Source organism: Gadus morhua, chromosome 8, assembly GCF_902167405.1.
Source record: "Gadus morhua chromosome 8, gadMor3.0, whole genome shotgun sequence".
Lineage (NCBI taxonomy): Eukaryota > Metazoa > Chordata > Actinopteri > Gadiformes > Gadidae > Gadus > Gadus morhua.
The window spans coordinates 29508720-29533708 of NC_044055.1; the positions used below are offsets into that span (position 1 = coordinate 29508720).

The 24989-nt window shown below is 46.0% G+C and overlaps 1 long non-coding RNA gene, 23 other non-coding genes and 2 pseudogenes across 24 annotated transcripts; 25 read left to right on the forward strand and 1 right to left on the reverse strand.

Annotated features, from left to right (window-relative positions):
* Positions 1-2359: 2359 nt before the first annotated feature.
* LOC115549492 (uncharacterized) lies at positions 2360-2685 on the reverse strand. Its single transcript, XR_003977778.1, has 2 exons — positions 2605-2685; positions 2360-2515 (listed from the first exon to the last, which is right to left on the reverse strand). It is a non-coding gene; the product is annotated as an uncharacterized LOC115549492 (long non-coding RNA).
* A 3206-nt stretch (positions 2686-5891) lies between these two features.
* Positions 5892-6010, forward strand: LOC115549754 (5S ribosomal RNA). The gene has a single exon (XR_003977864.1). It is a non-coding gene; the product is annotated as a 5S ribosomal RNA (ribosomal RNA).
* Positions 6011-6420: 410 nt separating this feature from the next.
* LOC115549689 (uncharacterized) lies at positions 6421-6539 on the forward strand (annotated as a pseudogene).
* Positions 6540-6960: 421 nt separating this feature from the next.
* On the forward strand, positions 6961-7079 carry LOC115549687 (5S ribosomal RNA). Its single transcript, XR_003977809.1, has one exon. It is a non-coding gene; the product is annotated as a 5S ribosomal RNA (ribosomal RNA).
* Positions 7080-7500: 421 nt separating this feature from the next.
* Positions 7501-7619, forward strand: LOC115549729 (5S ribosomal RNA). The gene has a single exon (XR_003977841.1). It is a non-coding gene; the product is annotated as a 5S ribosomal RNA (ribosomal RNA).
* A 421-nt stretch (positions 7620-8040) lies between these two features.
* LOC115549755 (5S ribosomal RNA) lies at positions 8041-8159 on the forward strand. Its single transcript, XR_003977865.1, has one exon. It is a non-coding gene; the product is annotated as a 5S ribosomal RNA (ribosomal RNA).
* Positions 8160-8581: 422 nt separating this feature from the next.
* Positions 8582-8700, forward strand: LOC115549747 (5S ribosomal RNA). Its single transcript, XR_003977857.1, has one exon. It is a non-coding gene; the product is annotated as a 5S ribosomal RNA (ribosomal RNA).
* Positions 8701-9121: 421 nt separating this feature from the next.
* On the forward strand, positions 9122-9240 carry LOC115549760 (uncharacterized; annotated as a pseudogene).
* A 419-nt stretch (positions 9241-9659) lies between these two features.
* Positions 9660-9778, forward strand: LOC115549742 (5S ribosomal RNA). The gene has a single exon (XR_003977853.1). It is a non-coding gene; the product is annotated as a 5S ribosomal RNA (ribosomal RNA).
* A 422-nt stretch (positions 9779-10200) lies between these two features.
* Positions 10201-10320, forward strand: LOC115549745 (5S ribosomal RNA). Its single transcript, XR_003977856.1, has one exon. It is a non-coding gene; the product is annotated as a 5S ribosomal RNA (ribosomal RNA).
* Positions 10321-10741: 421 nt separating this feature from the next.
* LOC115549721 (5S ribosomal RNA) lies at positions 10742-10860 on the forward strand. Its single transcript, XR_003977833.1, has one exon. It is a non-coding gene; the product is annotated as a 5S ribosomal RNA (ribosomal RNA).
* A 6394-nt stretch (positions 10861-17254) lies between these two features.
* Positions 17255-17373, forward strand: LOC115549733 (5S ribosomal RNA). Its single transcript, XR_003977844.1, has one exon. It is a non-coding gene; the product is annotated as a 5S ribosomal RNA (ribosomal RNA).
* A 421-nt stretch (positions 17374-17794) lies between these two features.
* LOC115549744 (5S ribosomal RNA) lies at positions 17795-17913 on the forward strand. Its single transcript, XR_003977855.1, has one exon. It is a non-coding gene; the product is annotated as a 5S ribosomal RNA (ribosomal RNA).
* Positions 17914-18334: 421 nt separating this feature from the next.
* Positions 18335-18453, forward strand: LOC115549737 (5S ribosomal RNA). Its single transcript, XR_003977848.1, has one exon. It is a non-coding gene; the product is annotated as a 5S ribosomal RNA (ribosomal RNA).
* A 421-nt stretch (positions 18454-18874) lies between these two features.
* On the forward strand, positions 18875-18993 carry LOC115549756 (5S ribosomal RNA). Its single transcript, XR_003977866.1, has one exon. It is a non-coding gene; the product is annotated as a 5S ribosomal RNA (ribosomal RNA).
* A 421-nt stretch (positions 18994-19414) lies between these two features.
* Positions 19415-19533, forward strand: LOC115549693 (5S ribosomal RNA). The gene has a single exon (XR_003977810.1). It is a non-coding gene; the product is annotated as a 5S ribosomal RNA (ribosomal RNA).
* A 421-nt stretch (positions 19534-19954) lies between these two features.
* LOC115549699 (5S ribosomal RNA) lies at positions 19955-20073 on the forward strand. The gene has a single exon (XR_003977811.1). It is a non-coding gene; the product is annotated as a 5S ribosomal RNA (ribosomal RNA).
* Positions 20074-20494: 421 nt separating this feature from the next.
* On the forward strand, positions 20495-20613 carry LOC115549709 (5S ribosomal RNA). The gene has a single exon (XR_003977821.1). It is a non-coding gene; the product is annotated as a 5S ribosomal RNA (ribosomal RNA).
* Positions 20614-21034: 421 nt separating this feature from the next.
* Positions 21035-21153, forward strand: LOC115549714 (5S ribosomal RNA). The gene has a single exon (XR_003977826.1). It is a non-coding gene; the product is annotated as a 5S ribosomal RNA (ribosomal RNA).
* A 421-nt stretch (positions 21154-21574) lies between these two features.
* Positions 21575-21693, forward strand: LOC115549715 (5S ribosomal RNA). The gene has a single exon (XR_003977827.1). It is a non-coding gene; the product is annotated as a 5S ribosomal RNA (ribosomal RNA).
* A 421-nt stretch (positions 21694-22114) lies between these two features.
* Positions 22115-22233, forward strand: LOC115549716 (5S ribosomal RNA). The gene has a single exon (XR_003977828.1). It is a non-coding gene; the product is annotated as a 5S ribosomal RNA (ribosomal RNA).
* A 422-nt stretch (positions 22234-22655) lies between these two features.
* Positions 22656-22774, forward strand: LOC115549717 (5S ribosomal RNA). Its single transcript, XR_003977829.1, has one exon. It is a non-coding gene; the product is annotated as a 5S ribosomal RNA (ribosomal RNA).
* Positions 22775-23195: 421 nt separating this feature from the next.
* Positions 23196-23314, forward strand: LOC115549718 (5S ribosomal RNA). The gene has a single exon (XR_003977830.1). It is a non-coding gene; the product is annotated as a 5S ribosomal RNA (ribosomal RNA).
* A 421-nt stretch (positions 23315-23735) lies between these two features.
* Positions 23736-23854, forward strand: LOC115549719 (5S ribosomal RNA). The gene has a single exon (XR_003977831.1). It is a non-coding gene; the product is annotated as a 5S ribosomal RNA (ribosomal RNA).
* Positions 23855-24275: 421 nt separating this feature from the next.
* LOC115549720 (5S ribosomal RNA) lies at positions 24276-24394 on the forward strand. Its single transcript, XR_003977832.1, has one exon. It is a non-coding gene; the product is annotated as a 5S ribosomal RNA (ribosomal RNA).
* A 421-nt stretch (positions 24395-24815) lies between these two features.
* LOC115549734 (5S ribosomal RNA) lies at positions 24816-24934 on the forward strand. The gene has a single exon (XR_003977845.1). It is a non-coding gene; the product is annotated as a 5S ribosomal RNA (ribosomal RNA).
* The last annotated feature ends 55 nt before the right edge of the window (positions 24935-24989 follow it).

Sequence of the window (24989 nt, forward strand, 5' to 3'; positions counted from 1 at the left end):
CCCTAGTCCCTATTGTGGGCGATATTTTTGAAATTGGCAAATTCCTGTGTTCCATACACCGCACAACCCCAGGAAATGTTGAAACAATTACAAAATAACCTGCACCTCATACACAGCATAGTACCATGTATTTTAACATTGTTTAGTTTTGAATAAAGCAAAGAACTTACCTTAGAGTAGTCCTCCGTCAACATGCTTCGTTGGTTCATTTTGGTAAGGTAACTATGAAGCAGAAGGGAGGGAATTTGGCGCCCCTAGTGGCAACTTTTTTTAACATTGGAAAACACCTAAAAGCGTTGCCATGGGAACAGGGAGAGGGGCGTGGGAATATGAACCCTATGGGGTGGTAGCTATGGATCAGGGCTACGTTCCCACAGAAAGTGTCTAGGAGCACGTTTCAGGCCAATTTGAGTCGTTTGCTAATGGGTTAGGGTTAGGTTAAGGGCAACCTACCACTTTTCTAAAACGTTTTTTTGGACCTAGCTCGGGCAAACAGCGGGGCGTGGGAATTCCGAGACCACACTCGGATAGCTCTAGCCCCAGCGGACTTTTTTGGTCCTGGTGAACCCTCGGCATAGCCACTAATGTAGGCTAGGGTGCGAAAATTTGAAACTGGCTAAAAGGCGTAAATACTAAGTCCCGGTGCACCCTCGGCCTAGTCCCTAATGTGGGCGATATTTTAGAAATTGGCAAATTCCTGTGTTCCATACACCTCACAACCCCAGGAAATGCTAAAACAATTACAAAATAACCTGCACCTCAAGAAAATAGTACCAGGTATTTTAACATTGTTTAGTTTTAAATAAAGCAAAAAAACTTACCTCAGAGTAGTCCTCCGTCTTCGTTGGTTCATTTTGGTATGGTAACTATGAAGCAGAAGGGAGGGAATTGTATCTAACGCGTGTGAGAGAAATACCGTAGAGCTACTTCGAGCCCCAGGCTCTCTGCGGGTCTGGCTAACAGCTCTGCACTCCAATCTCTCTGTCGAGCTTGATAGGGTCAAGTGGGCGTGGCCGGTGCGACGTAATAGTTCCTCCCTCCACGCTTGTCTAAAGGTGCTGCCATCTGTGGCCGGAGTACTTATTGCAGCTTATGTGTTCGATCCTGCTTCCTAGTGGCTATGTGAGGGTTATGCAGCTTGTCTGTTCGAACCTGCTTCCCAGCGGCTATGTGGGGGCAGCTTATGTGCTTAAAATACGTAACAATATCATTCTAAACAAATACAAAATGGTCACCAAGGTCAAGGCCACCCTCCCCACACCACACTCTACAAACATTATCCGAGAGCGCCCCATATTGGACATAAAGTATAACTTTGCAACCGTTAAGTAAATACGATCTCATTCTAAATAAGTACAAAACGGTTACCAAGGTCAAGACCCCCCTCCCCACACCACACTCTACAGACATTATTCGAGAGCGCCACCTATTGGACAAGGATGCAATTCAGGTCTATAAGTAACAAGACAAGAAAATACAATTCACAATAAGTGCTTTTGGTCTGTCATATTTTGCATATTGTAATGTAATAATAATTATAACATAACAAAGGGTTCTCGTCTTCATTTCCGACGAGAACGGCCGGTCAAAAGCGTTGATTTCACGGGGATTCGATCCGACGCTTTGGGTGTCTCTGTTGTCGTTCGCTGATTGCTGGGTTGTAAAAAAAAAGAAGTTCTTTATCGACGCGACGAGTGACGTGGGTTTTTTTCCTCTTTTCTGTCGGATAAATAAAGAGAAGAACGTTTCTTAGCCACGTTATAGGAAGGTTACCGTTCTTCACTATCGGGGTCCAGCCCGCGGCACAGCCGCAGGACGGTCCCCTTTGGCGCCCCCTTCCGGCCACCGCACCTCTGTCCCGTCCCGGTCCCGGCGGGCACCTCGGACCGGGAATTCGTCCGGTCCAACCGACGGTTCGGGGTCGAAATTGGAACGCATCGTCGGCTTTAAGCAGAGGCCGAAATCGGAACGAAACGGAACGCACAGGGTCAGGTCGGGACACGGGTGGAAACGCCCATGTCGAGGGACCGGTGCCGTTATAAACAAGCGTTGTCTAATTCAACCTGTGTCCGTTAAACAAGCGTTTGTCTAATTCAACCTGTGTCCGTTATTGCAATACATCGCTTGTTTATCAAAGAAGGCTTTATTTTCAATGCATTTGTTTATTAAAGAATGGCTTTATATTCAATGTATTGCTTATTAAAGAAGGCTTTGTTTTCAATGTGATTGTTTCTTAAAGAATGGCTTTATTTCGAGACGCTTTTAATGTATTGCTTTTTTATTATTCAACTAAACAAAACATTTGTTATCATTGTTGTTGTGGACTTGTTGCTTAAACTAAAAAGAAGGGACAAGCGTGTGTAATACAAATAGATTTATTAAATAACAACAAGCACAACACAGGAGGGGGGTTCCCGGGGAGGAGCAGCCTCACACTCTGCCGGGGCTGTGTTCCTCTCCAAGGTCTGACGCCGGGCCCTTCACCCTCCTCTCCTCCCGCTGCTTCCTCTGCTTCCTGGTGAACGGATTTCAACGTCGAATTTTAGTTCTTTAGGTAAATGCAAGCAGTTTACTTCGAAACACATTCAGAAACAATCAATTCACCTCTTTGGCTTTCGCCTCTTGCGGTCCCTCCTCTCGGCCAGCCACAGGTCTACGCCTTTGCCGACGTAGAGGGAGCAGAAACTCTCCCCCTCTTACCGACTATGGCCAAAGTCTTTCTGCGCCGGCTGGAGGCACCGCTGGTAGATCTGCAGCTAGTGCGGTTTGCGTCCAGGGGAAGAGGAGCCGCCGACCTGCCCCTCCTTCCTGCGGGCGATGTTCCACAGGGTGGTCCTGGGCACCTTCCCGGCGTCCTCCAGGGCCTGTTGGCTGATGAGCCACTCACGAGCGGTGAGGCACCCAGGGCCCGCCTCCGACTCGCAGTACACGCTGCTCTTGTAGAGCGCGTGCCCCGTGTCCAGGGTCCTGGGTTGGGCGCACGTGGGGCAGGGGTCCCCCGTCTGGCATTGGGGCTTCCCCTTTTGCTCCTCCAGCACCCGGGTGTCCTGCCTCAGGTGAGACTTGAAGCGTGGCGCCCCCCTGTGCTTCCTCTTTGATGGAAGAGGAGGAGGAGGAGCAGCAGCGCTGTCGGACTCTGAACACAAGGCAATATAGAACTCTTTTAGTCTAGGTCAAATGAAATGGATGCGCGCACACACACACACACACACACACACACACACACACACACACACACACACACACACACACACACACACACACCCCTTACGTTCGACTCTCTTGGTCCCGCGCGCCATACAGGGACTTGTAGGTCCGGTGTGAGTGCACCCTGAACCACACCCGCGCGTCGCCCAGCCCCCTGGTAGACACGGAGCCCTCGCACAACCTACGCCTGGCGACGGCCTTCACCATGGGTCGAAACAGCCCGGCGTTGGAGGCATCAGAGGTGCGAAGGGGGTGAGCTCAGAGGAAGGGGGTTCGAACCGGAAACGGGGAACAAAAGACATTTCCTGAAAGACAAGAAGAAACAAAACAAGTCAGTCAAGTGTATTAAAATGTACTAATTGGGTGTTAAGATAACAATGTTGATATCAATGTTAATGTCAGGAGATCAGCCCATTAGGCAGGCCCGCCGCTCCCTATACGCAGAGTGCTTAGCTCACCAAGTACCTGGGGGGGGGACTCAATTTCGGCAAATTAGAGGTTTTTACCCAATATATAAAAAGAGGCCTATAACCATTAGGGGTGTTAGGGTAATACTGTCAACGTTATTGTCAATAGAACATTAGGTTTAGCCTGAGAGTGACCTGTTGCCCTCCACCCACTCTTAACACCTCTCATTTGCAAATCACGGTTGCATTACAAACACCGAAATCACACATTAATAATTTCACATTTAGATCACAATTACACTAATAATTACACACAATTACACGCGACGCCCCGCCGTACTTTCAACCATTAGTTTTACATATTTATAATTCGAAATTCGTCCCAGCATTTATACCACATACACACTAGGGTCTATAGCATATAACCGAGTCGTCCTATCACATTTTAATGCATTTTTCACGATTTAACAGCACTCGTTGTGAATGCTAACCGCCGCGCCAGCAGTTTCAATGGGAATCGCGACTCTCCGTAATTTCAACATTAAGTTTAACATATTTATAATTCGTAATTCGTCCCAGCATTTATACCACATACACACTAGGGTCTATAGCATATAACCGAGTCGTCCTCTCACATTTGAATGCATTTTTCACGATTTAACAGCACTCGTTGTGAATGCTAACCGCCGCGCCACCAGTTTCAATGGGAATCGCGACTCTCCGTAATTTCAACATTAAGTTTAACATATTTATAATTCGTAATTCGTCCCAGCATTTATACCACATACACACTAGGGTCTATAGCATATAACCGAGTCGTCCTATCACATTTTAATGCATTTTTCACGATTTAACAGCACTCGTTGTGAATGCTAACCGCCGCGCCACCAGTTTCAATGGGAATCGCGACTCTCCGTACTTTCAACAACAAGTTTTACATATTTATAATTCGAAATTCGCCCCAGCCTTTATAATAATAATAATAATACATTTAATTTAGAGGCGCCTTTCAAGACACCCAAGGTCACCTTACAGAGCATATAGTCATAATTCAAAACTATGTTAAACAGACTAGGAATAAAAGGAAAACAGAGGTTAAACATGAAGAATAATATTAATTAATAACACTCAAAGACGCCTAAAGTGAAGGGGGGACCTCACTAACCACCACCAATATGTAGCACCCACTTGGGTGATGCACGGCAGCCAATCGGTGCCAGAACGCTCACTACACACCAGCTTGAGGTGGAGAGTTAGGGATGAGGTGGAGAGTGAGGGAAAAGAACATTTAACACTATCGATCACATTTAAACAATATCGACCACATGTAAACACTATCGACCACATGTAAACACTATCGACCACATGTAAACACTATGGACCACATGTAAACACTATGGACCACATGTAAACCCTATCGACCACATGTAAACACTATCGCCCACATTTAAACACTATCACCCACATTTAAACACTATGGACCACACGTAAACACTATGGACCACATGTAAACCCTATCGACCACATGTAAACACTATCGCCCACATTTAAACACTATCACCCACATTTAAACACTATGGACCACACGTAAACCCTATCGACCACATTTAAACACTATCGCCCACATTTAAACACTATGGACCACATTTAAACACTATGGACCACATTTAAACCCTATCGACCACATGTAAACCCTATCGACCATATATAAACACTATCGACCACATTTAAACATGTAAACCCTGTCGACCACATTTAAACCCTATCGACCACATTTAAACACTATCGACACACATACCACACACACTCTATGGTCTATAACATATAACCGAGTCGTCTGACCGCATTTTAAATCAGTTTCCACGATTCATTTAATTACGTGATGGTAGAACACTAGTGACGGTTGAAAACTTTCAAAGTAGTGGACATTTTTCGGCTGGAGGAGCTTATGATAACTTGCGCTCCCCGCCGGCAGCCAATCACGTCTCGGGACGCAAATGAAACAGTCCAATCAAACCATGCGTGGTTTTGGCCCAGTAAATGAAACAGACCAATCAGACAGGAGTGGTTTTTCCGACAGGGCGGGGGAGGGCGGGGGAGCAAGTGAAACTCAAGTGTAGAGCACAACGACATTCCGGTGGCGCAAAATAACATATTAATTCCTTCCTTATGGATCTAATCATTGTTTCTGTACAAGTCCCGTCTCTGGCCACGGCAGCGCTCTCACTCCTTACGTCCTCCTCCTGTATAAAAGCTAAAATGGTCAAGTCTATAATTGCTTATGGCCACACCACCTTCGGAACGCCCGATCTCGTCTGATCTCGGAAGCTAAGCAGGGTCGGGCGTGGTTAGTACTTGGATGGGTGACCGCTTGGGAATACCAGGTGCTGTAAGCAATATACTTTTTCAACTCGAGCTCATTGGATGCAATGGCCTACCGTGCGCTGATCTTTAGCGCCCACTGTTTTGGAGAATTTAAGCAACATACAGACACTGCCGACGTCTCCTCAAACTCTATTTGTGAAACATCTGGACAGTGTAGTGACGTAGCAGAGAGCTGCAATGACGGCGGTCCACCTTAGTCCATCCCAGGTTTTGCAACGCTACGTTTCTTCAAAAGATCACGCAAACAATGACGCCCAAGCAGTGTAATGCATTGCGTTCAAATATGTAACTCTGAGTCTGGAATACCGTATTCATTCATTCAATATGGATCTAATCATTGTTTCTGTACTAGTCCCGTCTTTGGCCACGGCAGCGCTCTCACTCCTCCTGTATAAAAGCTAATATGGTCAAGTCTATAATTGCTTACCGCCATACCACCTTAGGCACGCCCGATCTCGTCTGATCTTGGAAGCTAAGCAGGTTTGGGCCTGGTTAGTACTTGGATGGGTGACCGCCTGGCAATACCAGGTGCTGTAAGCAATATACTTTTTCAACTCGAGCTCATTGGATGCAATGGCCTACCGTGCGCTGATCTTTAGCGCCCACTGTTTTGGAGAATTTAAGCAACATACAGACTCTGACGACATCTCCTCAAACTCTATTTGTGAAACATGTGGACAGTGTAGTGACGTAGCAGAGAGCTGCAATGACGGCGGTCCACCTTAGTCCATCCCAGGTTTTGCAACGCCACGTTTCTTCAAAAGATCACGCAAACGATGACGCCAAAGCAGTGTAATGCATTGCGTTCAAATATGTAACTCTGAGTCTGGAATAATGTATTCATTCCTTCCTTATGGATCTAATCATTGTTTCTGTACAAGTCCCGTCTCTGGCCACGGCAGCGCTCTCACGCCTTACGTCCTCCCCCTGTATAAAAGCTAATATGGTCAAGTCTATAAATGCTTACGGCCATACCACCTTAGGCACGCCCGATCTCGTCTGATCTCGGAAGCTAAGCAGGGTCGGGCCTGGTTAGTACTTGGATGGGTGACCGCCTGGGAATACCAGGTGCTGTAAGCATTATACTTTTTCAACTCGAGCTCATTGGATGCAATGGCCTACCGTGCGCTGATCTTTAGCGCCCACTGTTTTGGAGAATTTAAGCAACATACAGACTCTGACGACGTCTCCTCAAACTCTATTTGTGAAACATGTGGACAGTGTAGTGACGTAGCAGTTAGCTGCAATGACGGCGGTCCACCTTAGTCCATCCCAGGTTTTGCAACGCTACGTTTCTTCAAAAGATCACGCAAACGATGACGCCCAAGCAGTGTAATGCATTGCGTTCAAATATGTAACTCTGAGTCTGGAATAACGTATTCATTCATTCATTATGGATCTAATCATTGTTTCTGTACAAGTCCCGTCTCTGGCCACGGCAGCGCTCTCACTCCTTACGTCCTCCCCCTGTATAAAAGCTAATATGGTCAAGTCTATAAATGCTTACGGCCATACCTCCTTAGGCACGCCCGATCTCGTCTGATCTCGGAAGCTAAGCAGGGTCGGGCCTGGTTAGTACTTGGATGGGTGACCGCCTGGGAATACCAGGTGCTGTAAGCATTATACTTTTTCAACTCGAGCTCATTGGATGCAATGGCCTACCGTGCGCTGATCTTTAGCGCCCACTGTTTTGGAGAATTTAAGCACCATACAGACTCTGACGACGTCTCCTCAAACTCTATTTGTGAAACATGTGGACAGTGTAGTGACGTAGCAGAGAGCTGCAATGACGGCGGTCCACCCTAGTCCATCCCAGGTTTTGCAACGCCACGTTTCTTCAAAAGATCACGCAAACGATGACGCCAAAGCAGTGTAATGCATTGCGTTCAAATATGTAACTCTGAGTCTGGAATAACGTATTCATTCCTTCCTTATGGATCTAATCATTGTTTCTGTACAAGTCCCGTCTCTGGCCACGGCAGCGCTCTCACTCCTTACGTCCTCCCCCTGTATAAAAGCTAATATGGTCAAGTCTATAAATGCTTACGGCCAAACCACCTTAGGCACGACCGATCTCGTCTGATCTCGGAAGCTAAGCAGGGTCGGGTCTGGTTAGTACTTGGATGGGTGACCTCCTGGGAATACCAGGTGCTGTAAGCATTATACTTTTTCAACTCGAGCTCATTGGATGCAATGGCCTACCGTGCGCTGATCTTTAGCGCCCACTGTTTTGGAGAATTTAAGCAACATACAGACTCTGACGACGTCTCCTCAAACTCTATTTGTGAAACATGTGGACAGTGTAGTGACGTAGCAGAGAGCTGCAATGACGGCGGGCCACCTTAGTCCATCCCAGGTTTTGCAACGCCACGTTTCTTCAAAAAGATCACGCAAACGATGACGCCAAAGCAGTGTAATGCATTGCGTTCAAATATGTAACTCTGAGTCTGGAATAACGTATTCATTCCTTCCTTATGGATCTAATCATTGTTTCTGTACAAGTCCCGTCTCTGGCCACGGCAGCGCTCTCACTCCTTACGTCCTCCCCCTGTATGAAATCTAATATGGTCAAGTCTATAAATGATTACGGCCATACCACCTTAGGCACGCCCGATCTCGTCTGATCTTGGAAGCTAAGCAGGGTCGGGCCTGGTTAGTACTTGGATGGGTGACCGCCTGGGAATACCAGGTGCTGTAAGCATTATACTTTTTCAACTCGAGCTCATTGGATGCAATGGCCTACCGTGCGCTGATCTTTAGCGCCCACTGTTTTGGAGAATTTAAGCAACATACAGACTCTGACGACATCTCCTCAAACTCTATTTGTGAAACATGTGGACAGTGTAGTGACGTAGCAGAGAGCTGCAATGACGGCGGTCCACCTTAGTCCATCCCAGGTTTTGCAACGCCACGTTTCTTCAAAAGATCACGCAAACGATGACGCCAAAGCAGTGTAATGCATTGCGTTCAAATATGTAACTCTGAGTCTGGAATAACGTATTCATTCCTTCCTTATGGATCTAATCATTGTTTCTGTACAAGTCCCGTCTCTGGCCACGGCAGCGCTCTCACTCCTTACGTCCTCCCCCTGTATAAAAGCTAATATGGTCAAGTCTATAAATGCTTTTGGCCATACCACCTTAGGCACGCCCGATCTCGTCTGATCTCGGAAGCTAAGCAGGGTCAGGCCTGGTTAGTACTTGGACGGGTGACCGCCTGGGAATACCAGGTGCTGTAAGCATTATACTTTTTCAACTCGAGCTCATTGGATGCAATGGCCTACCGTGCGCTGATCTTTAGCGCCCACTGTTTTGGAGAATTTAAGCAACATACAGACTCTGACGACGTCTCCTCAAACTCTATTTGTGAAACATGTGGACAGTGTAGTGACGTAGCAGAGAGCTGCAATGACGGCGGTCCACCTGAGTCCATCCCAGGTTTTGCAACGCTACGTTTCTTCAAAAGATCACGCAAACGATGACGCCCAAGCAGTGTAATGCATTGCGTTCAAATATGTAACTGAGTCTGGAATAACGTATTCATTCATTCATTATGGATCTAATCATTGTTTCTGTACAAGTCCCGTCTCTGGCCACGGCAGCGCTCTCACTCCTTACGTCCTCCTCCTGTATAAAAGCTAATATGGTCAAGACTATAATTGCTTACGGCCATACCACCTTAGGCACGGCCGATCTCGTCTGATCTCGGAAGCTAAGCAGGGACGGGCCTGGTTAGTACTTGGATGGGTGACCGCCTGGGAATACCAGGTGCTGTAAGCAATTATACTTTTTCAACTCGAGCTCATTGGATGCAATGGCCTACCGTGCGCTGATCTTTAGCGCCCACTGTTTTGGAGAATTTAAGCAACATACAGACTCTGACGACGTCTCCTCAAACTCTATTTGTGAAACATGTGGACAGTGTAGTGACGTAGCAGAGAGCTGCAATGACGGCGGTCCACCTTAGTCCATCCCAGGTTTTGCAACGCTACGTTTCTTCAAAAGATCACGCAAACGATGACACCCAAGCAGTGTAATGCATTGCGTTCAAATATGTAACTCTGAGTCTGGAATAACGTATTCATTCATTCATTATGGATCTACTCATTGTTTCTGTACAAGTCCCGTCTCTGGCCACGGCAGCGCTCTCACTCCTTACGTCCTCCTCCTGTATAAAAGCTAATATGGTCAAGTCTATAATTGCTTACGGCCATACCACCTTAGGCACGCCCGATTCTCGTCTGATCTCGGAAGCTAAGCAGGGTCGGGCCTGGTTAGTACTTGGATGGGTGACCGCCTGGGAATACCAGGTGCTGTAAGCAATATACTTTTTCAACTCGAGCTCATTGGATGCAATGGCCTACCGTGCGCTGATCTTTAGCGCCCACTGTTTTGGAGAATTTAAGCAACATACAGACTCTGACGACGTCTCCTCAAACTCTATTTGTGAAACATGTGGACAGTGTAGTGACGTAGCAGAGAGCTGCAATGACGGCGGTCCACCTTAGTCCATCCCAGGTTTTGCAACGCTACGTTTCTTCAAAAGATCACGCAAACGATGACGCCCAAGCAGTGTAATGCATTGCGTTCAAATATGTAACTCTGAGTCTGGAATAACGTATTCATTCATTCATTATGGATCTAATCATTGTTTCTGTACAAGTCCCGTCTCTGGCCACGGCAGCGCTCTCACTCCTTACGTCCTCCTCCTGTATAAAAGCTAATATGGTCAAGTCTATAATTGCTTACGGCCATACCACCTTAGGCACGCCCGATCTCGTCTGATCTCGGAAGCTAAGCAGGGTCGGGCCTGGTTAGTACTTGGATGGGTGACCGCCTGGGAATACCAGGTGCTGTAAGCAATATACTTTTTCAACTCGAGCTCATTGGATGCAATGGCCTACCGTGCGCTGATCTTTAGCGCCCACTGTTTTGGAGAATTTAAGCAACATACAGACACTGCCGACGTCTCCTCAAACTCTATTTGTGAAACATCTGGACAGTGTAGTGACGTAGCAGAGAGCTGCAATGACGGCGGTCCACCTTAGTCCATCCCAGGTTTTGCAACGCTACGTTTCTTCAAAAGATCACGCAAACAATGACGCCCAAGCAGTGTAATGCATTGCGTTCAAATATGTAACTCTGAGTCTGGAATACCGTATTCATTCATTCAATATGGATCTAATCATTGTTTCTGTACTAGTCCCGTCTCTGGCCACGGCAGCGCTCTCACTCCTACGTCCTCCCTGTATAAAAGCTAATATGGTCAAGTCTATAATTGCTTACCGCCATACCACCTTAGGCACGCCCGATCTCGTCTGATCTCGTTCAGGTGCGCAAAGCAGGAAGTGAAGGAAGCAGGAAAAAGTTTGTTGGCAGAGTAGGCTGATACAGCAGCCTGGTGTTTTTTTCTTCTTGTTGATTTGTAGATTATATTCTTTTGACAAAATCGTAATTTAATTATAGTTCTAAATCTCCCCACAGCTTTTTTTGCTGTTTGGGGAGGCTTTCATTTGACGGATGGACCACATGGCAGCAGACAAAGGACCGGAGCAGACAATGCCTAGCAGTGGAGTTGGAGCACTGGAGGAAGAGGGAAGGAACGGGATTGAGAATCGGCCAGAAACGGGAGAAGGACGGCAGAAAGAGTACGGGAAAGAGCTGACAGTGGACGTTGAGGTGGAGGGAACAGCGGTGATTTCCATGATGGATATTCTGCGGGAAGTAGCAGTGCAATGTGGAGTGGTGAGCGGATGCCGTGTGAGAGGGGAAAAAAACTATGAAATCACCATGAAGGATGAGGTGGGAAAGCGCAAGCTCCTGGATGGCGTGCGTGTAAAAGGAGCCTTAGTGCATGGCAGGGAGATTGTGAACAGTGACATGGTGGTGTCATTTATTAACTTGCCTGTTTACATGGAAGATGCAACAATACTGGCAAGGCTGGAGGAGTGGGGTGTGCGGCCAATATCTGTCATCAAACGGCGCAAGTGGCCGGGGACGGAGATTGCGGACGGGACAAGATTTTTAAAAGTCCGCTTTAATGAGCAGGTACGATCACTCCCGTACTCAACCAAGTTAGAGACACTGAGAGGAGCGGAGTACTTTAGAGTGATACATGATCGACAGGTGCGGGTGTGCCGACTCTGCATCAAGCCAGGACACATCTTCAGGGAGTGCCCTGATTTCAAGTGCTTCAGGTGCCAGAAGACAGGGCATTATGCGCGGGAGTGTGAGGAACGGAACGCAGCGGCGAGAGAGGAGGAGAGAGGAGAACAAATGGAGGATAAAGACGGAGAGAGCGATGACGGAAGGGGAGCTGAAGAGGAGACGGGAGGTGAGAACGAGGAAGCGGAAAAAGAACTGGAATGGCGGTATAGATCTGACAGCGGCGACAGTGCTGAGAAGGACGGTGACGAACAGATGATGGAGCAGGGGGGAAAAGCGGAGGACGATGATGTGGCGGAGGATACAGACGATGAACGAGGGAGAGCAGAACAACCGGTGGAAAAAATAGATGAGGAGCAAAGACAGGAGGGCAGAGGACGAAAAGGAGGGAAGAAGACAAAAGAACTGGCCGCCAAAAGGAAAGCATGAGGAGGAGAAGACACGGGGAGTGAGAAGTAAAGGACCGCGGTCTGGCATGTGAGTCTTGCTTTGGTTTTTGGTTTAAATATTTTCTTTCTTTTAGCTCTCATGACCACAGTAACTTCTGTTAATGTGAATGGTTTAAGGGACAGAGGCAAACTGAGGTCACTTTTAAATATATATAGAAGTGACATCCTATGCATACAGGAGACAAATTGGGATGACGTAAAAGTTATAGAGGTAAAGGAGGTGTGGGGGGGGGAGATTTATTATAATAACGGGGCTAAGAACGCAAGAGGGGTGGCTATAATGATTAAAAAACATAGGGTAGATGAGATAAAAGAGATATATAAAGATAGGACAGGGAGGATAATAGTCATAGAGTTTAAGTATCAAAATGTGTTGTTTAGACTAATTAATATATATGTTCCGAATATAGAAATAGATAAAAGAATTATAATAGAGGAGCTGAAAGGGCTAGTGATTGGGAGATGTATAATAGTAGGGGATTTTAATACTAAATGTAGCAGGTTAGATATAGGGCAAGGTGTAGTGTTCAGATGGGAAAAGTCGAGGGAGAGCTTGTTAGACATGATGAAGGACAAGAATTTAGTAGATGTGTGGAGAAATGAGAATCCAGAGAGGAGGGAATTCACCAGGAGACAAATGAGGGATGGTGTACTGAAACAAAGCAGGATAGATTTGGTTTTAACACAGGGAGAGAACATAAAACATGTAGACAGAATAAGACATGAAATAAATGCACTGAGTGACCACGACGGGGTGAGATTCAGAATTAAAGTAGGGAGAGAGGAGATAGGGGGAGGGATGTGGATTTTGAATGCAGGTTATATTGAAGAGGATGAATATAAACAACAGATTAGGGAGTTATTAGATATGGAGAATGAGAAAATTAAAGAATATGTTGAAGAGAATAGGGCAGATACTCAGATTGGGGAGATATGGGAGAAAGTGAAGAATAAGATTAAATCAATAAGCATTTGGTACAGTAAGAAAAGAAAAGTGAAAATGATGAAGAAAGAGAAGGAGTTGAGGGAAAGACTGAGGGTAGAGCTGAGTAAAGCAGAGAATGAAGAAGGTTACAGCATGGAGAATTATATAGAGGTAAAGATGGAACTTCAGAGATATGAGGCAGAGAAATGTAGAGGAGCAATTTTACGGAGCAAAGCTAAATATGCGCTGGAGGGAGAAAGGTGCACAGCGTATTTTCTGGGCCTAGAAAAAAGCAAACAAAGCAGGACATATATACACGAAATCAGGAAAAAGGAGGGGGAGGTAGTAGCAGACTATGTGGCCATACTGGAGAGGGTGCAAGAGTTTTATGGGGAGTTATATCAGAGAGGTGGATTAGAGGAGGACAGTATAGTGGAGGTACTGGATAGTGTCGAAAGCAAGCTGAGTGTGGACGATAGTAAATGGTGTGACAGAGAGATAAGTAGGATGGAGGTGATGGAGGCGATAGAGGGGCTGAAAAGCGGGAAGAGTCCTGGGAGTGATGGGATAGGGATTGAATTTTATAAAGTATATAAGGAGCAGATGGCATCAATTTTAGTAGAGGTATTCAGGGAGACTGAGAAAACAGGGATAGTGCAGGGTAGGATGGTAGAAGGTGTGATTACCTTAGTTTTTAAGAAGAAAGGAAGTAAACTAGACTTGCAGAATTATAGGCCTATAAGTCTGCTAAATGTAGATTACAAAATTCTGGCCAAGGTGTTGGCTAACAGAATAAAACGAGTGATAGGGGATATAATCAAAACATCTCAAAGTTACAGTATACCAGGTAGGGATATAGCTGACACAATAGCGACAGTTAGGGATACAATAGAATTCATGAAGAGAGACGGAACAGGGGGAATAGTGTTAGCTATAGATTGGAATAAAGCATTTGATAGGGTGGAGCATGAGTTTTTATTTAGATTACTGGTGAGATTTGGATTTGGAGAGAGATTAGTGGGGTGGGTCAGGAGGTTGTACGAGGGTGCAAGGAGCTGTGTCAAAGTAAATGGAGTGCTGACTGACAGATTTTGTCTTGGGAGATCGATAAGGCAGGGATGTCCCCTATCGGCGTTGCTCTATGCCATTTCGGCAGAGCCCCTGGCCTTACTAATTAAAAACGACGCAAGAGTTCAGGGCATACAACTACCATCTGGGAGCATACATACAATAAATCAATATGCAGACGACACAACAATAACGGTGAGGGATGGGAACAGTGTGAAAAGGGTGCTAGAATTGGCAGAGATATATGGGAGAGCGTCGGGCGCTAGAATAAATAAAGAAAAATCAGAAATAATGTATATAGGTAACATAGAGAGAGAGGGAGTAGGTTTAAGGGTGCAGGATAGGTATATTAAAGTGTTGGGCATATATTTAGGTGTTGAAACTAAAGAGGCAACTGAGACAACATGGACAGGAGTTATCAACAAAATAAAAACTGTATGTGGGAGGTGGAAGGCAAGGAAGCTCAGGTTAAAGGGAAAGGTTACAGTGGTTAATAGTTTGCTACTATCAGGCTATGTGTATGTGTTGTCTGTATTAGAAATGCCAATATGGGTTAAGAACGACCTTAACAAAATTGTGTGTGATTTTATATGGGAGGGGAAAGGAGTTAAGATTGCACATGGGACACTGGTGGGAAAAAGGTGTGAAGGAGGGCTGAATTTATTAGATATAGAAACAAAAAAGACAGCATTAAGGATTAAAACGGTGAAGAAATATATTGTGGGAGGATATAAATATGGGTGGAAGGATTTTATGGAGAAATATATGAATGATGTGGGTGGCATAGGACAGTATGTGTGGTACATGGGCCTAAAACAGTCAATGACGATAACCATACCAGAATTTTATAGGGAGGTCTTTGAAGCCTGGAGGAAATTCTTACCTAAGATGCAATATGAATGTGAGAGGATACTACCGTTGGTAAAACTGCCCCTGTTTTTAAACGAAAAAATTAAACACAATGGCAAAACATTATATGAGCCAAAATTCATAGAAGGAGGGATTAGACAAATAAAGGACATCATTTATGAGGTCATCCCAGGATTCTTAAGAAATAATTGCATATATGATCAGGTATGTGACCTGGAGGGGATGGATAATAGAGAGAAAATAAATAAAATATATGAAAAGATTAAAACCAGTATACCCTTAGAGTGGGCCAGGATCATACAAAGTGAATGTGTGGTGAAGGGAGAGACAAGTATGCCTGAGCTATATGTGATGGAGAATGGGAAAAAGATTAAAATGGGAGAAATGAGTGTGAAGAAAGTATACAGATGGTTGATAGTGGATGTGATGAAGGAGCCGGCAGCTGAGAAAGTGTGGAGCAGAGTGTTTGTGGGTTTGAATGTAAAGAAAATATGGTCAAATATGGGGATAAGGTATAATAGTATAGAGTGTGAGAACAACGATTTCTTGATCAGACACAATAGGATTTATACAAACGTGGTGCTAAATAAGATTAATAATGATGTAAATGTGATGTGTGATGTTTGCAAAAGTGGTCATGAGAGCTTTTTACATTATTTTTTGGACTGTGGGGAGTTAGTTGATTTCTTTGAGTTTTTGAAAGAACTGTTGAAAGATAACTGGGCTGCTGAGTTGGACTTGGAGGGAGGGTGGAGGACATTGTTTTTGTTTGGCACGTTTGAAAAAAGAATAGACGTTAATTTTTGTTTAATGAATTTTGTTTTGAGTCATGCCAGACTCGCGGTCGTCTGCAGGAGGAACTACGCACACTTTGAGGGGCGGAAAGTGAAAATAAAAATGTTGTTTAAATCAATAATGAAAAGAGATGTGAACTTAATGTATAAGTATGGAGGGGAGAAGGCGGAACATTTCTTTTTGAGTGGGAGTAAATTAGTCTTTGAAGGGGAGGGAGGGGAGATTTTGTTTAACTGGTGAAAAGACTGGGGCATGCAGATTGATCTGTATTTTCTGATTTGGCGCAACATTTGTGCTGTCTTCATTAGGATTAAGTGATGTGGGAAGGATAAGGGAAGGGGATTAAGTTGGGTGTGTAAAAGTTTTTTTTCTCAGAGATGATGTATGTAAATAATACTCTGTTATCGGTTGCTGTAAATGTGTGAACTGGAAAATAATAAAAAAAGATAAAAAAAAAAAAAAAAAGGCACGCCCGATCTCGTCTGATCTCGGAAGCTAAGCAGGGTCGGGCCTGGTTAGTACTTGGATGGGTGACCGCCTGGGAATACCAGGTGCTGTAAGCATTATACTTTTTCAACTCGAGCTCATTGGATGCAATGGCCTACCGTGCGCTGATCTTTAGCGCCCACTGTTTTGGAGAATTTAAGCAACATACAGACTCTGACGACGTCTCCTCAAACTCTATTTGTGAAACATGTGGACAGTGTAGTGACGTAGCAGAGAGCTGCAATGACGGCGGTCCACCTTAGTCCATCCCAGGTTTTGCAACGCTACGTTTCTTCAAAAGATCACGCAAACGATGACGCCCAAGCAGTGTAATGCATTGCGTTCAAATATGTAACTCTGAGTCTGGAATAACGTATTCATTCATTCATTATGGATCTAATCATTGTTTCTGTACAAGTCCCGTCTCTGGCCACGGCAGCGCTCTCACTCCTTACGTCCTCCCCCTGTATAAAAGCTAATATGGTCAAGTCTATAAATGCTTACGGCCATACCACCTTAGGCACGCCCGATCTCGTCTGATCTCGGAAGCTAAGCAGGGTCGGGCCTGGTTAGTACTTGGATGGGTGACCGCCTGGGAATACCAGGTGCTGTAAGCATTATACTATTTCAACTCGAGCTCATTGGATGCAATGGCCTACCGTGCGCTGATCTTTAGCGCCCACTGTTTTGGAGAATTTAAGCAACATACAGACTCTGACGACGTCTCCTCAAACTCTATTTGTGAAACATGTGGACAGTGTAGTGACGTAGCAGAGAGCTGCAATGACGGCGGTCCACCTTAGTCCATCCCAGGTTTTGCAACGCTACGTTTCTTCAAAAGATCACGCAAACGATGACGCCCAAGCAGTGTAATGCATTGCGTTCAAATATGTAACTCTGAGTCTGGAATAACGTATTCATTCATTCATTATGGATCTAATCATTGTTTCTGTACAAGTCCCGTCTCTGGCCACGGCAGCGCTCTCACTCCTTACGTCCTCCCCCTGTATAAAAGCTAATATGGTCAAGTCTATAAATGCTTACGGCCATACCACCTTAGGCACGCCCGATCTCGTCTGATCTCGGAAGCTAAGCAGGGTCGGGCCTGGTTAGTACTTGGATGGGTGACCGCCTGGGAATACCAGGTGCTGTAAGCATTATACTTTTTCAACTCGAGCTCATTGGATGCAATGGCCTACCGTGCGCTGATCTTTAGCGCCCACTGTTTTGGAGAATTTAAGCAACATACAGACTCTGACGACGTCTCCTCAAACTCTATTTGTGAAACATGTGGACAGTGTAGTGACGTAGCAGAGAGCTGCAATGACGGCGGTCCACCTTAGTCCATCCCAGGTTTTGCAACGCTACGTTTCTTCAAAAGATCACGCAAACGATGACGCCCAAGCAGTGTAATGCATTGCGTTCAAATATGTAACTCTGAGTCTGGAATAACGTATTCATTCATTCATTATGGATCTAATCATTGTTTCTGTACAAGTCCCGTCTCTGGCCACGGCAGCGCTCTCACTCCTTACGTCCTCCCCCTGTATAAAAGCTAATATGGTCAAGTCTATAAATGCTTACGGCCATACCACCTTAGGCACGCCCGATCTCGTCTGATATCGGAAGCTAAGCAGGGTCGGGCCTGGTTAGTACTTGGATGGGTGACCGCCTGGGAATACCAGGTGCTGTAAGCATTATACTTTTTCAACTCGAGCTCATTGGATGCAATGGCCTACCGTGCGCTGATCTTTAGCGCCCACTGTTTTGGAGAATTTAAGCAACATACAGACTCTGACGACGTCTCCTCAAACTCTATTTGTGAAACATGTGGACAGTGTAGTGACGTAGCAGAGAGCTGCAATGACGGCGGTCCACCTTAGTCCATCCCAGGTTTTGCAACGCTACGTTTCTTCAAAAGATCACGCAAACGATGACGCCAAAGCAGTGTAATGCATTGCGTTCAAATATGTAACTCTGAGTCTGGAATAACGTATTCATTCATTCATTATGGATCTAATCATTGTTTCTGTACAAGTCCCGTCTCTGGCCACGGCAGCGCTCTCACTCCTTACGTCCTCCCCCTGTATACAAGCTAATATGGTCAAGTCTATAAATGCTTACGGCCATACCACCTTAGGCACGCCCGATCTCGTCTGATCTCGGAAGCTAAGCAGGGTCGGGCCTGGTTAGTACTTGGATGGGTGACCGCCTGGGAATACCAGGTGCTGTAAGCATTATACTTTTTCAACTCGAGCTCATTGGATGCAATGGCCTACCGTGCGCTGATCTTTAGCGCCCACTGTTTTGGAGAATTTAAGCAACATACAGACTCTGACGACGTCTCCTCAAACTCTATTTGTGAAACATGTGGACAGTGTAGTGACGTAGCAGAGAGCTGCAATGACGGCGGTCCACCTTAGTCCATCCCAGGTTTTGCAACGCTACGTTTCTTCAAAAGATCACGCAAACGATGACGCCCAAGCAGTGTCATGCATTGCGTTCAAATATGTAACTCTGAGTCTGGAATAACGTATTCATTCATTCATTATGGATCTAATCATTGTTTCTGTACAAGTCCCGTCTCTGGCCACGGCAGCGCTCTCACTCCTTACGTCCTCCTCCTGTATAAAAGCTAATATGGTCAAGTCTATAAATGCTTACGGCCATACCACCTTAGGCACGCCCGATCTCGTCTGATCTCGGAAGCTAAGCAGGGTCGGGCCTGGTTAGTACTTGGATGGGTGACCGCCTGGGAATACCAGGTGCTGTAAGCATTATACTTTTTCAACTCGAGCTCATTGGATGCAATGGCCTACCGTGCGCTGATCTTTAGCGCCCACTGTTTTGGAGAATTTAAGCAACATACAGACTCTGACGACGTCTCCTCAAACTCTATTTGTGAAACATGTGGACAGTGTAGTGACGTAGCAGAGAGCTGCAATGACGGCGGTCCACCTTAGTCCATCCCAGGTTTTGCAACGCTACGTTTCTTCAAAAGATCACGCAAACGATGACGCCAAAGCAGTGTAATGCATTGCGTTCAAATATGTAACTCTGAGTCTGGAATAACGTATTCATTCATTCATTATGGATCTAATCATTGTTTCTGTACAAGTCCCGTCTCTGGCCACGGCAGCGCTCTCACTCCTTACGTCCTCCCCCTGTATAAAAGCTAATATGGTCAAGTCTATAAATGCTTACGGCCATACCACCTTAGGCACGCCCGATCTCGTCTGATCTCGGAAGCTAAGCAGGGTCGGGCCTGGTTAGTACTTGGATGGGTGACCGCCTGGGAATACCAGGTGCTGTAAGCATTATACTTTTTCAACTCGAGCTCATTGGATGCAATGGCCTACCGTGCGCTGATCTTTAGCGCCCACTGTTTTGGAGAATTTAAGCAACATACAGACTCTGACGACGTCTCCTCAAACTCTATTTGTGAAACATGTGGACAGTGTAGTGACGTAGCAGAGAGCTGCAATGACGGCGGTCCACCTTAGTCCATCCCAGGTTTTGCAACGCTACGTTTCTTCAAAAGATCACGCAAACGATGACGCCCAAGCAGTGTAATGCATTGCGTTCAAATATGTAACTCTGAGTCTGGAATAACGTATTCATTCATTCATTATGGATCTAATCATTGTTTCTGTACAAGTCCCGTCTCTGGCCACGGCAGCGCTCTCACTCCTTACGTCCTCCCCCTGTATAAAAGCTAATATGGTCAAGTCTATAATTGCTTACGGCCATACCACCTTAGGCACGCCCGATCTCGTCTGATCTCGGAAGCTAAGCAGGGTCGGGCCTGGTTAGTACTTGGATGGGTGACCGCCTGGGAATACCAGGTGCTGTAAGCATTATACTTTTTCAACTCGAGCTCATTGGATGCAATGGCCTACCGTGCGCTGATCTTTAGCGCCCACTGTTTTGGAGAATTTAAGCAACATACAGACTCTGACGACGTCTCCTCAAACTCTATTTGTGAAACATGTGGACAGTGTAGTGACGTAGCAGAGAGCTGCAATGACGGCGGTCCACCTTAGTCCATCCCAGGTTTTGCAACGCTACGTTTCTTCAAAAGATCACGCAAACGATGACGCCCAAGCAGTGTAATGCATTGCGTTCAAATATGTAACTCTGAGTCTGGAATAACGTATTCATTCATTCATTATGGATCTAATCATTGTTTCTTTACAAGTCCCGTCTCTGGCCACGGCAGCGCTCTCACTCCTTACGTCCTCCCCCTGTATAAAAGCTAATATGGTCAAGTCTATAATTGCTTACGGCCATACCACCTTAGGCACGCCCGATCTCGTCTGATCTCGGAAGCTAAGCAGGGTCGGGCCTGGTTAGTACTTGGATGGGTGACCGCCTGGGAATACCAGGTGCTGTAAGCATTATACTTTTTCAACTCGAGCTCATTGGATGCAATGGCCTACCGTGCGCTGATCTTTAGCGCCCACTGTTTTGGAGAATTTAAGCAACATACAGACTCTGACGACGTCTCCTCAAACTCTATTTGTGAAACATGTGGACAGTGTAGTGACGTAGCAGAGAGCTGCAATGACGGCGGTCCACCTTAGTCCATCCCAGGTTTTGCAACGCTACGTTTCTTCAAAAGATCACGCAAACGATGACGCCCAAGCAGTGTAATGCATTGCGTTCAAATATGTAACTCTGAGTCTGGAATAACGTATTCATTCATTCATTATGGATCTAATCATTGTTTCTGTACAAGTCCCGTCTCTGGCCACGGCAGCGCTCTCACTCCTTACGTCCTCCCCCTGTATAAAAGCTAATATGGTCAAGTCTATAATTGCTTACGGCCATACCACCTTAGGCACGCCCGATCTCGTCTGATCTCGGAAGCTAAGCAGGGTCGGGCCTGGTTAGTACTTGGATGGGTGACCGCCTGGGAATACCAGGTGCTGTAAGCATTATACTTTTTCAACTCGAGCTCATTGGATGCAATGGCCTACCGTGCGCTGATCTTTAGCGCCCACTGTGTTGGAGAATTTAAGCAACATACAGACTCTGACGACGTCTCCTCAAACTCTATTTGTGAAACATGTGGACAGTGTAGTGACGTAGCAGAGAGCTGCAATGACGGCGGTCCACCTTAGTCCATCCCAGGTTTTGCAACGCTACGTTTCTTCAAAAGATCACGCAAACGATGACGCCCAAGCAGTGTAATGCATTGCGTTCAAATATGTAACTCTGAGTCTGGAATAACGTATTCATTCATTCATTATGGATCTAATCATTGTTTCTGTACAAGTCCCGTCTCTGGCCACGGCAGCGCTCTCACTCCTTACGTCCTCCCCCTGTATAAAAGCTAATATGGTCAAGTCTATAATTGCTTACGGCCATACCACCTTAGGCACGCCCGATCTCGTCTGATCTCGGAAGCTAAGCAGGGTCGGGCCTGGTTAGTACTTGGATGGGTGACCGCCTGGGAATACCAGGTGCTGTAAGCATTATACTATTTTCAACTCGAGCTCATTGGATGCAATGGCCTACCGTGCGCTGATCTTTAGCGCCCACTGTTTTGGAGAATTTAAGCAACATACAGACTCTGACGACGTCTCCTCAAACTCTATTTGTGAAACATGTGGACAGTGTAGTGACGTAGCAGAGAGCTGCAATGACGGCGGTCCACCTTAGTCCATCCCAGGTTTTGCAACGCTACGTTTCTTCAAAAGATCACGCAAACGATGACGCCAAAGCAGTGTAATGCATTGCGTTCAAATATGTAACTCTGAGTCTGGAATAACGTATTCATTCATTCATTATGGATCTAATCATTGTTTCTGTACAAGTCCCGTCTCTGGCCACGGCAGCGCTCTCACTCCTTACGTCCTCCCCCTGTATAAAAGCTAATATGGTCAAGTCTATAAATGCTTACGGCCATACCACCTTAGGCACGCCCGATCTCGTCTGATCTCGGAAGCTAAGCAGGGTCGGGCCTGGTTAGTACTTGGATGGGTGACCGCCTGGGAATACCAGGTGCTGTAAGCATTATACTTTTTCAACTCGAGCTCATTGGATGCAATGGCCTACCGTGCGCTGATCTTTAGCGCCCACTGTTTTGGAGAATTTAAGCAACATACAGACTCTGACGACGTCTCCTCAAACTCTATTTGTGAAACATGTGGACAGTGTAGTGACGTAGCAGAGAGCTGCAATGACGGCGGTCCACCTTAGTCCATCCCAGGTTTTGCAACGCTACGTTTCTTCAAAAGATCACGCAAACGATGACGCCCAAGCAGTGTAATGCATTGCGTTCAAATATGTAACTCTGAGTCTGGAATAACGTATTCATTCATTCATTATGGATCTAATCATTGTTTCTGTACAAGTCCCGTCTCTGGCCACGGCAGCGCTCTCACTCCTTACGTCCTCCTCCTGTATAAAAGCTAATATGGTCAAGTCTATAATTGCTTACGGCCATACCACCTTAGGCACGCCCGATCTCGTCTGATCTCGGAAGCTAAGCAGGGTCGGGCCTGGTTAGTACTTGGATGGGTGACCGCCTGGGAATACCAGGTGCTGTAAGCATTATACTTTTTCAACTCGAGCTCATTGGATGCAATGGCCTACCGTGCGCTGATCTTTAGCGCCCACTGTTTTGGAGAATTTAAGCAACATACAGACTCTGACGACGTCTCCTCAAACTCTATTTGTGAAACATGTGGACAGTGTAGTGACGTAGCAGAGAGCTGCAATGACGGCGGTCCACCTTAGTCAATCCCAGGTTTTGCAACGCTACGTTTCTTCAAAAGATCACGCAAACGATGACGCCAAAGCAGTGTAATGCATTGCGTTCAAATATGTAACTCTGAGTCTGGAATAACGTATTCATTCATTCATTATGGATCTAATCATTGTTTCTGTACAAGTCCCGTCTCTGGCCACGGCAGCGCTCTCACTCCTTACGTCCTCCCCCTGTATAAAAGCTAATATGGTCAAGTCTATAAATGCTTACGGCCATACCACCTTAGGCACGCCCGATCTCGTCTGATCTCGGAAGCTAAGCAGGGTCGGGCCTGGTTAGTACTTGGATGGGTGACCGCCTGGGAATACCAGGTGCTGTAAGCATTATACTATTTCAACTCGAGCTCATTGGATGCAATGGCCTACCGTGCGCTGATCTTTAGCGCCCACTGTTTTGGAGAATTTAAGCAACATACAGACTCTGACGACGTCTCCTCAAACTCTATTTGTGAAACATGTGGACAGTGTAGTGACGTAGCAGAGAGCTGCAATGACGGCGGTCCACCTTAGTCCATCCCAGGTTTTGCAACGCTACGTTTCTTCAAAAGATCACGCAAACGATGACGCCAAAGCAGTGTAATGCATTGCGTTCAAATATGTAACTCTGAGTCTGGAATAACGTATTCATTCATTCATTATGGATCTAATCATTGTTTCTGTACAAGTCCCGTCTCTGGCCACGGCAGCGCTCTCACTCCTTACGTCCTCCCCCTGTATAAAAGCTAATATGGTCAAGTCTATAAATGCTTACGGCCATACCACCTTAGGCACGCCCGATCTCGTCTGATCTCGGAAGCTAAGCAGGGTCGGGCCTGGTTAGTACTTGGATGGGTGACCGCCTGGGAATACCAGGTGCTGTAAGCATTATACTTTTTCAACTCGAGCTCATTGGATGCAATGGCCTACCGTGCGCTGATCTTTAGCGCCCACTGTTTTGGAGAATTTAAGCAACATACAGACTCTGACGACGTCTCCTCAAACTCTATTTGTGAAACATGTGGACAGTGTAGTGACGTAGCAGAGAGCTGCAATGACGGCGGTCCACCTTAGTCCATCCCAGGTTTTGCAACGCTACGTTTCTTCAAAAGATCACGCAAACGATGACGCCAAAGCAGTGTAATGCATTGCGTTCAAATATGTAACTCTGAGTCTGGAATAACGTATTCATTCATTCATTATGGATCTAATCATTGTTTCTGTACAAGTCCCGTCTCTGGCCACGGCAGCGCTCTCACTCCTTACGTCCTCCCCCTGTATAAAAGCTAATATGGTCAAGTCTATAAATGCTTACGGCCATACCACCATAGGCACGCCCGATCTCGTCTGATCTCGGAAGCTAAGCAGGGTCGGGCCTGGTTAGTACTTGGATGGGTGACCGCCTGGGAATACCAGGTGCTGTAAGCATTATACTTTTTCAACTCGAGCTCATTGGATGCAATGGCCTACCGTGCGCTGATCT